This window comes from Hippocampus zosterae, chromosome 1 (assembly GCF_025434085.1).
Source record: "Hippocampus zosterae strain Florida chromosome 1, ASM2543408v3, whole genome shotgun sequence".
Lineage (NCBI taxonomy): Eukaryota > Metazoa > Chordata > Actinopteri > Syngnathiformes > Syngnathidae > Hippocampus > Hippocampus zosterae.
In genome coordinates, this window is record NC_067451.1 from 11,685,591 (window position 1) to 11,698,658 (window position 13,068).

General features: G+C 43.1%; 6 non-coding genes across 6 annotated transcripts; 2 read left to right on the forward strand and 4 right to left on the reverse strand.

Annotated features, from left to right (window-relative positions):
- The first annotated feature begins 430 nt into the window (after positions 1–430).
- Positions 431–538, forward strand: LOC127616991 (U6 spliceosomal RNA). The gene has a single exon (XR_007967259.1). It is a non-coding gene; the product is annotated as a U6 spliceosomal RNA (small nuclear RNA).
- Positions 539–2,101: 1,563 nt separating this feature from the next.
- Positions 2,102–2,215, reverse strand: LOC127616903 (U5 spliceosomal RNA). The gene has a single exon (XR_007967236.1). It is a non-coding gene; the product is annotated as a U5 spliceosomal RNA (small nuclear RNA).
- Positions 2,216–2,818: 603 nt separating this feature from the next.
- On the reverse strand, positions 2,819–2,932 carry LOC127616886 (U5 spliceosomal RNA). Its single transcript, XR_007967232.1, has one exon. It is a non-coding gene; the product is annotated as a U5 spliceosomal RNA (small nuclear RNA).
- Positions 2,933–3,535: 603 nt separating this feature from the next.
- LOC127616928 (U5 spliceosomal RNA) lies at positions 3,536–3,649 on the reverse strand. The gene has a single exon (XR_007967242.1). It is a non-coding gene; the product is annotated as a U5 spliceosomal RNA (small nuclear RNA).
- A 1,393-nt stretch (positions 3,650–5,042) lies between these two features.
- On the forward strand, positions 5,043–5,150 carry LOC127616995 (U6 spliceosomal RNA). Its single transcript, XR_007967262.1, has one exon. It is a non-coding gene; the product is annotated as a U6 spliceosomal RNA (small nuclear RNA).
- A 1,566-nt stretch (positions 5,151–6,716) lies between these two features.
- Positions 6,717–6,830, reverse strand: LOC127616909 (U5 spliceosomal RNA). Its single transcript, XR_007967237.1, has one exon. It is a non-coding gene; the product is annotated as a U5 spliceosomal RNA (small nuclear RNA).
- Positions 6,831–13,068: the final 6,238 nt, after the last annotated feature.

Sequence of the window (13,068 nt, forward strand, 5' to 3'; positions counted from 1 at the left end):
CTCACTGTTGCAACACACCTGACTCAAATGAAAAGGTTCAACGTCAGGTTTCCATAGAGCTTGCTGATGAGATGGTGGTGGAGTCGGCGAAAAGGAGCAGGAACCTCATTCGAACTGGCCGACGCCAAGGCGTGATCGCCGATTTGGTTCGACCCTGCGGAAAAGGGCTGGGCTCGTGTCGTTAAAGGAATTTGCAAGCAAGAGACTTGCGTACTACACCATGAGCTGTGCGTGTTTTGAGGCTGATTTTGCTTACAGACGTGCGGATACGCTTGAGAGTTTCCACTGAAGTCCTGGACACATATTTGGGGTCCTTTGTTTGGGTTCCGGCTGTTGCCCACTCCTGATTCCATGGTAAACGTCTCCACCGCCACTGAGGGGTATTGCTCGCAAAGATGGTTTAAAATCAAGGCCGCACAGGGTTATGTTTGTGCTAGCTTTGGCAGCACATATGAAAAATTGGATTACGATACAGAGAAGATTAGCATGGCCCCTGCGCAAGGATGACACGCAAATTCGTGAAGCGTATCCAAATTTTGAAGGCCGCAGACTTAGTTTTGTCAGCAAGCTCCCCGCCGCACGTTTTTCTTCGCTCATTGTCATAACAGGCATCACTTACTTCACCAGATTGGCCTCATGTGCACCCGAGTTGCTGAAAATCCCTTTTGTTCCTTGGGGCATTGACCAATGTCATTGCTTTGCCCTCTCCGGTCAATTGCTGCATGACTGAGGATAATAGACAGCCGCAGGTGAGAATGATTTGAGAGCCATGGTCATTGGGCAACTTTACCACTCTGATACAGTATGACAATCCTTTTGCATTTGACTGAAGTGGTATAATTCCAGTGCTAGCTTTGGCAGCACATATGAAAACTGGTATAATTCCAACTCACGCTTTACACGAGACTGGATCCGAAATCCAGCAACTTCAACTGCTCGGACACACTCCTCATCTTCTGTATCCCGGTTTCATGGATTTTTGCTCTCACACTAATGGGGAAATATGCCCAATTTGAGTTTGATGTCATATTTTAGACTGGGCATGGCACAGACTTGCAGAAAGAGTTGAAACCCTCTGACAGATTGTCATTGCGTTTGATCTCCCAGGTATCAAAATACCGGAGACAAATTCCTTGTCTGTTCTACATACTTGGCCAATACAGATGATTCTGATTCTGATGATTCTGATCAAAATCGGGTGCTCCGATTTAATCAATGCACATAGTTACTCTTAACTGAATAATTCAGTCAACGCGTGACCGTGGCTCTCAAATTATTCTTACTCTAAGGCTCACATCACGCGCATTGGTGTTTTCTTATGATTGGATTTACTTTTCTTTTCATGACAAGCGATGTGATTTTTCTCCTTGCCACCATTTGCAATTACTTTTCATTCATTTCAGTTTTTCCTAGCTCTGATTACCAACGCCCTAATTTGTACATTGCCTGTCATGCACTTTTTGTGAACTAACCATTTTTTGTGAAAAGATGTTTAACTGATTTGCTTTTTTTTTGCTACTTTATGTTTGTGTTACGTGTTGCGAGCTATGACAGATGTCAGCTGTGGGGAATATTAGCCTTTCGCTGATACACCTGACGGTCAAGGTGTCACTATGAGTCTGACGCACAATGGACGGCACCAACGGTATTCGACATCAACGCTCCATGCAGAGTTGGCAATAGCTCTCTCTAAACAGTCCACCAGGAAAAACAGGTCTGCTATCCTAAGCAGAATATTGTACTGAGGTGAGATTGAGATGGTGGCGTTGTAATTCCCACCCCTAGATTCACACAAGACTGGAGGCGAAATCCAGCAACTTCTCGTCTTCAATTTCTCCCTCCCGGGTATGCTCCTGTTCTCTGATCGTATCAACGAACATTGTTACTCTTCACCAAAACCTGTGCTTAAACACAAACTGTCTATGATCAAGTGGTAAAGGTGTAAAGTTGACTTCCCGGTTCCAAAATAAAATTTAAATGGGGTTCATGCTCCAAAATCCACCGACCATGGAGGTACTATCAAGTTTCTTTCCAGAGAAGTTTACACACTTTTGAAACCATAAGCTGGAACAACGGTAAATTTATCTTGAACACTGAAAGATTCTCTGGCAGAGCAGAGCACAGCAAAAATTGTTCTTTTCTCATTCTGTCTCTCTCCACGGAAATCTTTAGTAAAAGGCGAAAGATTTGTACGATTTGAAGAGAAACATGAGCTATGGTAGAGGTCAGCTGTGAGAAAGATTAGCCTTTCGCTGATACCCCTGACGGTCAAGGTGTCACTGTGAGTCTGACGCACAATGGACGACATCGGCGGTATTCGACATCAGCACACTATGCAGAGTTGGCAATAGCTCTCTCTGCACAGTCCACCAGGACAAACAGGTCTGCTATCCTAAGCAGAATACTGTACTGAGGTGAGATTGAGATGGTGGCGTTGTAATTCCCACCCTCTGTTCACACAAAACTGGAGACGAAACCCAGCAAATTCTCGTCTTCAATTTCTCCCTCCCGGGTACGCTCCTGTTCTCTGATCGAATCAACGAACATTGTTACTCTTCACCGAAATCTGTGCTAAAACACAAACTGTCTATGATCAAGCAGTAAAGGTGTAAAGTCGACTTCCCGGCCCACAGTCGTGCTTGGGTTTTTGACAAACTAGCCTGTCAAAAAAAAGAGCCTGGAAAGAAAACCTAAATGGGGTTTCTGCTTCAAAACCTACTGGCCGTGAGAGTATCACAAAATTCCATTCCAGAGAACCTTACACACTGTTGATAATATAAGCTGGAATAATGGCAGAATTATTTTGAACACTGCAAGATGCTCTGGCAGAACAGAGCACAGCAAAAATTGGTCTTTTCTCATTCTGTCTCTCTCCACGGAAATCTTTAGTAAAAGGCGAAAGATTTGTACGACTTGAAGAGAAACATGAGCTATGATAGATGTCAGCTGTGAGAAAGATTAGCCTTTCGCTGATACCCCTGACGGTCAAGGTGTCACTGTGAGTCTGACGCACAATGGACGACATCGGCGGTATTCGACATCAGCACACTATGCAGAGTTGGCAATAGCTCTCTCTGCACAGTCCACCAGGACAAACAGGTCTGCTATCCTAAACAGAATACTGTACTGAGGTGAGATTGAGATGGTGGTGTTGTAATTCCCACCCTCAGTTCACACAAAACTGGAGACGAAATCCAGCAACTTCTCGTCTTCAATTTCTCCCTCCAGGGTACGCTCCTGTTCTCTGATCGAATCAACGAACATTGTTACTCTTTACCGAAATCTGTGCTAAAACACAAACTGTCTATGATCAAGCGGTAAAGGTGTAAAGTCGACTTCCCGGCCCACAGTCGTGCTCGGTTTTTTGACAAACGAGCCTGTCAAAAAATAGAGCCTGGAAATGGAACCTAAATGGAGTTTCTGCTTCAAAACCTACTGGCCATGAGAGTATTATGAAGTTTCATTCCAGAGAAGCTTACACACTTTTGATAACATAAATCGGAATAACGGCAGAATTATTTTGAACATTGAAAAATGCTCTGGCACAACAGAGCGCAGCAAAAATTGGTCTTTTCTCATTCTGTCTCTCTCCACGGAAATCTTTAGTAAAAGGCGAAAGATTTGTACTACTTGAAGAGAAGCATGAGCTATGACAGATGTCAGCTGTGAGATAGATTAGCCTTTCGCTGATACCCCTGACGGCCAAGGTGTCACTGTGAGTCTGATGCACAATGGACGACACCAGCGGTATTCGACATCAGCACTGTATGCAGAGTTGGCAATAGCTCTCTCTGCACAGTCCACCAGGACAAAGGGGTCTGCTCACTGAGTCTCCTCAGCAGAATCCTGAGGTGAGATTGAGATGGTGGCGGTGGAATTCCCACCCTCGGTTCACACAAGACTATAGCAGAAATCCAGCAACTTCTCGTCTTCAATTTCTCCCTCCCAGGTATGCCTCAGTTTTCTGATTGAATCGGCGAACATTGTTACTCCTCACTAACATCTTTGGTTCAACACAAAGTCTGTTTCTGGTCCCTCTCTCTGGAATGACCTCCCACTGAACATTCGGCAAGCCTCCTCGCTGCCCATCTTTAAAGCCCTCCTCAAAACTCACTTGTATTCTTTGGCGTTCGACTCAGCATGACTTAGATTTGTTCTTGATTTTACTGCTTGGTGCTTTCTACCGCCTTTATTACCGATTTGTCTTACTGTTTATTGTGCATGTTAAATCTCTCCATGTACAGCACTTTGTATGCAGCGATGGCTGTTTGAAAGTGCTCTATAAATACTGTTGACTTGACTTGAATGATCAAAGGGTAATGTGTACAGTTGACTTCCCGGAGAATCGTACTTGTTTTTTTTTTACGCAGTGATTAGATGCTCAGCATACAAAAAACGAGCCTGGAAACTTAGCTGAAATTGAGTTTTCACTTCCAACCTGAACTGTTCAGGAAATGTCTTCAAGGATGATCTCAACAAACCTTCAGCCATTTTGCAGTAGCACGTTGACATGGTCGCCCCCATATTTGTTAGCTTCAACACTGACAGACGTTTTAAAACAGGGGTCTCAAAACAGTTCCTGGGGAGCCGCTGTCCTGCATGTTTTCCAAGTCTCACTGTTGCAACACACCTGACTCAAATGAAAAGGTTCAACGTCAGGTTTCCATAGAGCTTGCTGATGAGATGGTGGTGGAGTCGGCGAAAAGGAGCAGGAACCTCATTCGAACTGGCCGACGCCAAGGCGTGATCGCCGATTTGGTTCGACCCTGCGGAAAAGGGCTGGGCTCGTGTCGTTAAAGGAATTTGCAAGCAAGAGACTTGCGTACTACACCATGAGCTGTGCGTGTTTTGAGGCTGATTTTGCTTACAGACGTGCGGATACGCTTGAGAGTTTCCACTGAAGTCCTGGACACATATTTGGGGTCCTTTGTTTGGGTTCCGGCTGATGCCCACTCCTGATTCCATGGTAAACGTCTCCACCGCCACTGAGGGGTATTGCTCGCAAAGATGGTTTAAAATCAAGGCCGCACAGGGTCATGTTTGTGCTAGCTTTGGCAGCACATATGAAAAATTGGATTACGATACAGAGAAGATTAGCATGGCCCCTGCGCAAGGATGACACGCAAATTCGTGAAGCGTATCCAAATTTTGAAGGCCGCAGACTTAGTTTTGTCAGCAAGCTCCCCGCCGCACGTTTTTCTTCGCTCATTGTCATAACAGGCATCACTTACTTCACCAGATTGGCCTCATGTGCACCCGAGTTGCTGAAAATCCCTTTTGTTCCTTGGGGCATTGACCAATGTCATTGCTTTGCCCTCTCCGGTCAATTGCTGCATGACTGAGGATAATAGACAGCCGCAGGTGAGAATGATTTGAGAGCCATGGTCATTGGGCAACTTTACCACTCTGATACAGTATGACAATCCTTTTGCATTTGACTGAAGTGGTATAATTCCAGTGCTAGCTTTGGCAGCACATATGAAAACTGGTATAATTCCAACTCACGCTTTACACGAGACTGGATCCGAAATCCAGCAACTTCAACTGCTCGGACACACTCCTCATCTTCTGTATCCCGGTTTCATGGATTTTTGCTCTCACACTAATGGGGAAATATGCCCAATTTGAGTTTGATGTCATATTTTAGACTGGGCATGGCACAGACTTGCAGAAAGAGTTGAAACCCTCTGACAGATTGTCATTGCGTTGGTTTGATCTCCCAGGTATCAAAATACCGGAGACAAATTCCTTGTCTGTTCTACATACTTGGCCAATACAGATGATTCTGATTCTGATGATTCTGATCAAAATCGGGTGCTCCGATTTAATCAATGCACATAGTTACTCTTAACTGAATAATTCAGTCAACGCGTGACCGTGGCTCTCAAATTATTCTTACTCTAAGGCTCACATCACGCGCATTGGTGTTTTCTTATGATTGGATTTACTTTTCTTTTCATGACAAGCGATGTGATTTTTCTCCTTGCCACCATTTGCAATCACTTTTCATTCATTTCAGTTTTTCCTAGCTCTGAGTACCAACGCCCTAATTTGTACATTGCCTGTCATGCACTTTTTGTGAACTAACCATTTTTTGTGAAAAGATGTTTAACTGATTTGCTTTTTTTTGCTACTTTATGTTTGTGTTACGTGTTGCGAGCTATGACAGATGTCAGCTGTGGGGAATATTAGCCTTTCGCTGATACACCTGACGGTCAAGGTGTCACTATGAGTCTGACGCACAATGGACGGCACCAACGGTATTCGACATCAACGCTCCATGCAGAGTTGGCAATAGCTCTCTCTAAACAGTCCACCAGGAAAAACAGGTCTGCTATCCTAAGCAGAATATTGTACTGAGGTGAGATTGAGATGGTGGCGTTGTAATTCCCACCCCTAGATTCACACAAGACTGGAGGCGAAATCCAGCAACTTCTCGTCTTCAATTTCTCCCTCCCGGGTATGCTCCTGTTCTCTGATCGTATCAACGAACATTGTTACTCTTCACCAAAACCTGTGCTTAAACACAAACTGTCTATGATCAAGTGGTAAAGGTGTAAAGTTGACTTCCCGGTTCCGAAATAAAATTTAAATGGGGTTCATGCTCCAAAATCCACCGACCATGGAGGTACTATCAAGTTTCTTTCCAGAGAAGTTTACACACTTTTGAAACCATAAGCTGGAACAACGGTAAATTTATCTTGAACACTGAAAGATTCTCTGGCAGAGCAGAGCACAGCAAAAATTGTTCTTTTCTCATTCTGTCTCTCTCCACGGAAATCTTTAGTAAAAGGCGAAAGATTTGTACGATTTGAAGAGAAACATGAGCTATGGTAGAGGTCAGCTGTGAGAAAGATTAGCCTTTCGCTGATACCCCTGACGGTCAAGGTGTCACTGTGAGTCTGACGCACAATGGACGACATCGGCGGTATTCGACATCAGCACACTATGCAGAGTTGGCAATAGCTCTCTCTGCACAGTCCACCAGGACAAACAGGTCTGCTATCCTAAGCAGAATACTGTACTGAGGTGAGATTGAGATGGTGGCGTTGTAATTCCCACCCTCTGTTCACACAAAACTGGAGACGAAACCCAGCAAATTCTCGTCTTCAATTTCTCCCTCCCGGGTACGCTCCTGTTCTCTGATCGAATCAACGAACATTGTTACTCTTCACCGAAATCTGTGCTAAAACACAAACAGTCTATGATCAAGCAGTAAAGGTGTAAAGTCGACTTCCCGGCCCACAGTCGTGCTTGGTTTTTTGACAAACGAGCCTGTCAAAAAAAAGAGCCTGGAAAGAAAACCTAAATGGGGTTTCTGCTTCAAAACCTACTGGCCGTGAGAGTATCACAAAATTCCATTCCAGAGAAGCTTACACACTGTTGATAATATAAGCTGGAATAATGGCAGAATTATTTTGAACACTGCAAGATGCTCTGGCAGAACAGAGCACAGCAAAAATTGGAAACTTAGCTGAAATTGAGTTTTCACTTCCAACCTGAACTGTTCAGGAAATGTCTTCAAGGATAATCTCAACAACTTGGCCCCTGCGCAAGGATGACACGCAAATTCGTGAAGCGTATCCAAATTTTGAAGGCCGCAGACTTAGTTTTGTCAGCAAGCTCCCCGCCGCACGTTTTTCTTCGCTCATTGTCATAACAGGCATCACTTACTTCACCAGATTGGCCTCATGTGCACCCGAGTTGCTGAAAATCCCTCTTGTTCCTTCGGGCATTGACCAATGTCGTTGCTTTGCCCTCTCCGGCCAATTGCTGCATGACTGAGGATAATAGACAGCCGCAGTTGAGAATGATTTGAGAGCCATGGTCATTGCGCAACTTTACCACTCTGATACAGTATGACAATCCTTTTGCATTTGACTGAAGTGGTATAATTCCAGTGCTAGCTTTGGCAGCACATATGAAAACTGGTATAATTCCAACTCACGCTTTACACGAGACTGGAGCCAAAATCCAGCAACTTCAACTGCTCGGACACACTCCTCATCTGCTGTATCCCGGCTTCATGGATTTTTGCTCTCACACTAACGGGGAAATACGCCCAATTTGAGTTTGATGTCATATTTTGGACTGGGCATGGAACAGAATTGCAGAAAAAGTTGAAACCCTATAACAGATTGTCGTTTCCATTGCGTTGGTTTTATCTCCCAGGTATCAAAATTGGGTGCTCCGATTTTATTAATGCACATAGTTACTCTTAACTGAATATTTTAGTTAACGCGTGACCGTGGCTCTCAAATTATTCTCACTTTACCCTCACATCACGCTCATTGATGTTTTTTTATGATTGGTTTTACTTTTCTTTTCATGACAAGCGATTCATGTGATTTATTTCTGAGTACCAACGATCTAATTTGTACATTGCCTGTCATGCACTTTTTGTAAATGAACCATTTTTTGTGAGAAGACGTTTAACTTAATTGTCTTTGTTCGTTACTTTATGTTCGTGATATATGTTATGTGTTGTGTTTATTATTTTACTTTATATTAACTGTTTTCTTCAGCACTTTGTTACAGCTGCCGCTGTTGTGAAAGCGCTATATAAATCAGCATGTATTGTATTGTATTTGTTTGTGGGATCCACTCCTATCCGAATGATTCCGGATCATAACACCTACACCTACATTACCGGTATATATTTGTACAGCATGGACAAATATACAAATTTATTTTTATGATTCCATTTAGCTGCTGTGACTTTTGATCAGGTGTTTTTTGCTCTTACCAACAATAGAACTAATTTTAAGTCCTTAAAAAGCTGATAAGATCCGTTTCTTAAATTGTTAATTCTTTTGTTGTAAATTGAAGGGAGGCTTGTGGTTACTTTACGGGGTAGGGGTGGCGGGTGGGAGGTGGTGGTTTCACACTCCAGGATATAGGTTTTAGGACTTTTCCCCGAAAAATCCTGCGACATGCAAAGTCAGTTTGGCTAAAACAACTTATAATGTGTGAGAAACATGTCCTAACTTCCCCCTGTGACCTATTTTGGTCACTGTCAAGCCCAGTTAAAACCACAGATTGTGTGTGTGTGTGTGTGTGTGTGCGGAATTTTGTTCTGAGAATTTTGTTATGGGGATTTTTGTGTGAAAGTGCACACACACACACAAATACTTTTATTGTGCAGGTTTGCGAGCAGGCTGCACAAATACTTTCTCTCGCTCTCTCGCTTCTCTCTCTCTCTCTCTCTCTCTCTCTCTCTCTCTCTCTCTCTCTCTCTCTCTCTCTCTCTCACACACACACACACACACACACACACACACACACACACACACACACACACATACAGTCACACACACAGCACTGTCTTTTCCAAACAAATTTCTCCACAGTGCACTTTTGTAACTCCCCCCTCTTTGTCCTGCTTACATCCTCTCCCTGTGCAGCCTGCTCGCAAACCTGCACAATAAAAGAACAATGGAGGGTCAGACATACAAAAAACAGGAGACATGGATTGTCGCTAGGAGTGCAAGATTTTGTGGAAAGGTAAAAAAACAAGTGACAGGTGGTCACAATGGGTCAGAATCTTCAACTCAAGAAAAAGTTGTACAACTGATTCGAATATGATTAAAATGTACAACCACGTTTATTTTGTCAGATGCTATCGAGAGTGAACATGGTGAACACTACACTCTGCACAATGCACACCACAAAAATGAATTGGACTTGAAAGTTCAGCTTCTGGTTTGTCCAAGAGAGAACGCATACAACGACCATTCTAAAATAAAGGTAAAATAATTACTGAAATCTGAAATTTCTTTCATCAGTCTAAATTTTAAAAGCAGAAAGCTTGTGTTTTATATTTCTCATTGAACTCAGTTTTATTTTTGAACACTTTAAAAACTACCATCACTGCATACAAACTGAATAAAAAATAACAATAATAATTAAATGATGTGAAAGACAATTGTAAATAGCACTGCGATTTATCGATTTTGTGTTTATATTGCACTTAATTGAACGGTGTTTGTTGTTTTTTTTTCTTCTGTCTTCTTTCTACCTACATTCTTGCTGCTGGAGGCTGTAAATTTCCCCAGTGTGGGACAAATAAAGGATATCTTATCTTATCTTATCTTATCTTATCTTATCTTATCTTATCTTACAACCTGCCATACATGGAGTAAAATCAGACATCTAATAACAAAGACAGTTAAAACATCCATCCATCCATTTTCTGATCCACTTTATCCTGACAAGGGTCATGGGGGGCATGCTGGAGCCTATCCAAGCTGTCTCTCAGGTATGAGGTGAAGCACACCCTGGACCGGTTGCCAGCCAATCGCAGCCCACACATGGACGAACAACCATCTGTGCTGACACTCACACCGAGGGACAATTTTGAGTGTTCAATCAGGGTACCATGCATGTTTTTGGAATGTGGGAGGAAACCGGAGTACCCAGAGAAAACGCACGTAGGCACATGGAGAACATGTAAACTCCACACGGGAAGGCGGGAATCGTACCCTGCACCTCTGTACTGTGCGGCCACTGCACTAACCCGCTGGGTCGTTCCTACCTACCTACCTAATTTTTGGTGGGAGAAATAAAGAGGACAGCGTGAACATGCAGCATGGAGTAAAACTGATCAATGCACTTTAAGATTTTGATACTGCTAGCAACATTTTTTTTTTGCAATTTGATATTTTTCATTGGAGAAATGTCCTATTTAATGGAGAAGCCAGTGTGTAGGTGTTTTATATACAAATGCTGGGAATATAATTTCCCTCAAAAATAGTCCCGTCTTGCATAGTGCATGCATCATAATGCAGCTCATGCACAAATATCAAAACTCCACTTGGTATTCATGAGACTCGACTTAGACTTGAACTGCATTGCATGCCTTGGACAAATTTACATTTTAAAATCAGAATTTTCAACATGGTGTGCACTTTCAGTTTTTTTTTTAATTGATTGTACAAAATTAATGAATCTCACACACACACACACATTTTACAGTGTATTATGTTGATGTCGACAACGATAAGGTAAGTTGATTGATCTGTACAAATGATCTAAAACAGTGACAAGGCGGAGCGACAGAAATATGAAACTCGTTACCGTAAATTCCGGATTACAAACCGCTACTTTTTTTCCACATTCAATTTACATGCAGCATGTAATATTCATTCATTCATTCATTCATTCATTCATTCATTCATTCATTCATTCATTCATTCATTCATTCATTCATCTTCCGAACCGCATGATCCTCACTAGGGTCGCGGGGGCTGCTGATGCCTATCCCAGCTGTCTCCGGGCAGTAGGCTGGGATCACCCTGAATCGGTTGCCAGCCAATCACAGGGCACACATAGACGAACAACCATCCACGCTCACACTCACACCTAGGGACAATTTAGAGTGCTCAATCAGCCTGCCATGCATGTTCTTGGAATGTGGGAGGAAACCGGAGCACCCGGAGAAAACCCACGCAGGCCCGGGGAGAACATGCAAACTCCACACAGGGAGGCCGGAGCTGGAATCGGACCCGGTACCTCTGCACTGTGAAGCCGACGTGCTAACCACTGGACTACTGGGCCGCGCATGTAATGTGAAACGGTTTTTTAATTGTTTTTTCCATCGCGAGAAAAACATGGACCAATAAAATGAATGAGTCTTTCACTGAGGTCCAATGAGATTGTATGACTAATCACAACTTCCGCTCTTTTTGCCGTAGCGGGGGAAAAAAGTGTTACCCGGCAACAGTTAACCAATAAAATGAATGAGTAGTACACATGGGTCCAATGAAATTGTATGATTACTGGTAATCACAACTTCCTTATTTCAGTCTTTCTTCTAACACTGATCACCATGGAGAATACCAGACGAAAAGCATATGATGCAGCTTTTAAACTAAAAGCGATCACGCTGGCAGTTACAGGAGGAAATCAAGCTGCTGCCCGTAATCTTGGTGAGTCGATGGTGTGAAGGTGGAGGGTCCGGCAAGAAGAACTGAGCCAGTGTAAAAAGACAACCAAAGCTTTTAAAGGTTTTAAATGTGGGCCGTCATGGTGTTACAGATTCATGAATCGGAAAAGCCTGTCTATTAGGGCACGCACGACGTTATGTCAGCAGCTCCCTCCCAATTACGAGGACAAACTTGCTTCGTTCTTCACATTCACACAAATAAAGATAGCGGAGAATTCCATCAGCCCAGATGAAATAATAAATATGACATTTGATTTGCCTCTCAGTCGGACTGTAATTAAAAAAAGGTGACCCCCCCCCCCCCCCCCCGTCATACTGAAAACAAGCGGCCACGAGAGAACACATTTTACCTGTGTTTTGAGCCGCGCAGCATCGGGCCTAAAGCTGCCAACGATGATCATTTTTAAGCGGCTGACTATAGAAATAATTTCATATATCTTTTCCCATTTATATGATTTGCATTATTCTATTTAAAGCCTAGTGGGCTGCAGTATTTCTCCTCGTAATTACGCAAATGCATATCAAGATCTCTCTTTGTCTGGCCTCTTATTATGTCTTTCAGCGTAATTTCGTTGCGCAAATGCATTTATCATGCTAAAAAAATATGGAGATTATTTTAACCTTAAGAAATTTTGCGTTTTTTTTCTGCGGGGTTTCAGCGGGGGACCGCGTCAGCTGCCTCACCCAGAGGCGCTCCATGGTGGCAGGGACGCAGAAGCAAACCCCCGCCTACTCATTGGCCAGCGGTTTATAGTACGGTGCGGCACATATAATTACAAAATTGATTTTTCTTCATAAATCTGAGCATGCGGCTCTTAATCAGGTGCTTTATGTAGCCCAGAATTTACGGTATCTACTGATTAGCGTACCATGTTCAGTCAAATCCCTCCAGAACCAATTTAGCTGTGGCAAAGAACAGATGCGGCGCAGACTTATTTGCAGAAGTGCTCGTAAGTTACAAGAAAGTCTCAAGTCTTGACCTCATAGTTTCGAGCATGTCGCAAAGTCACCATGGCTAAGATCAATCAAGTTAAGTCAAATCTTCACTAAATCTCAAGCAAGTCGTCATTAATGTATGTGCACTCCATTATATTACAACACTGCATTTTACCTACTTAATCACT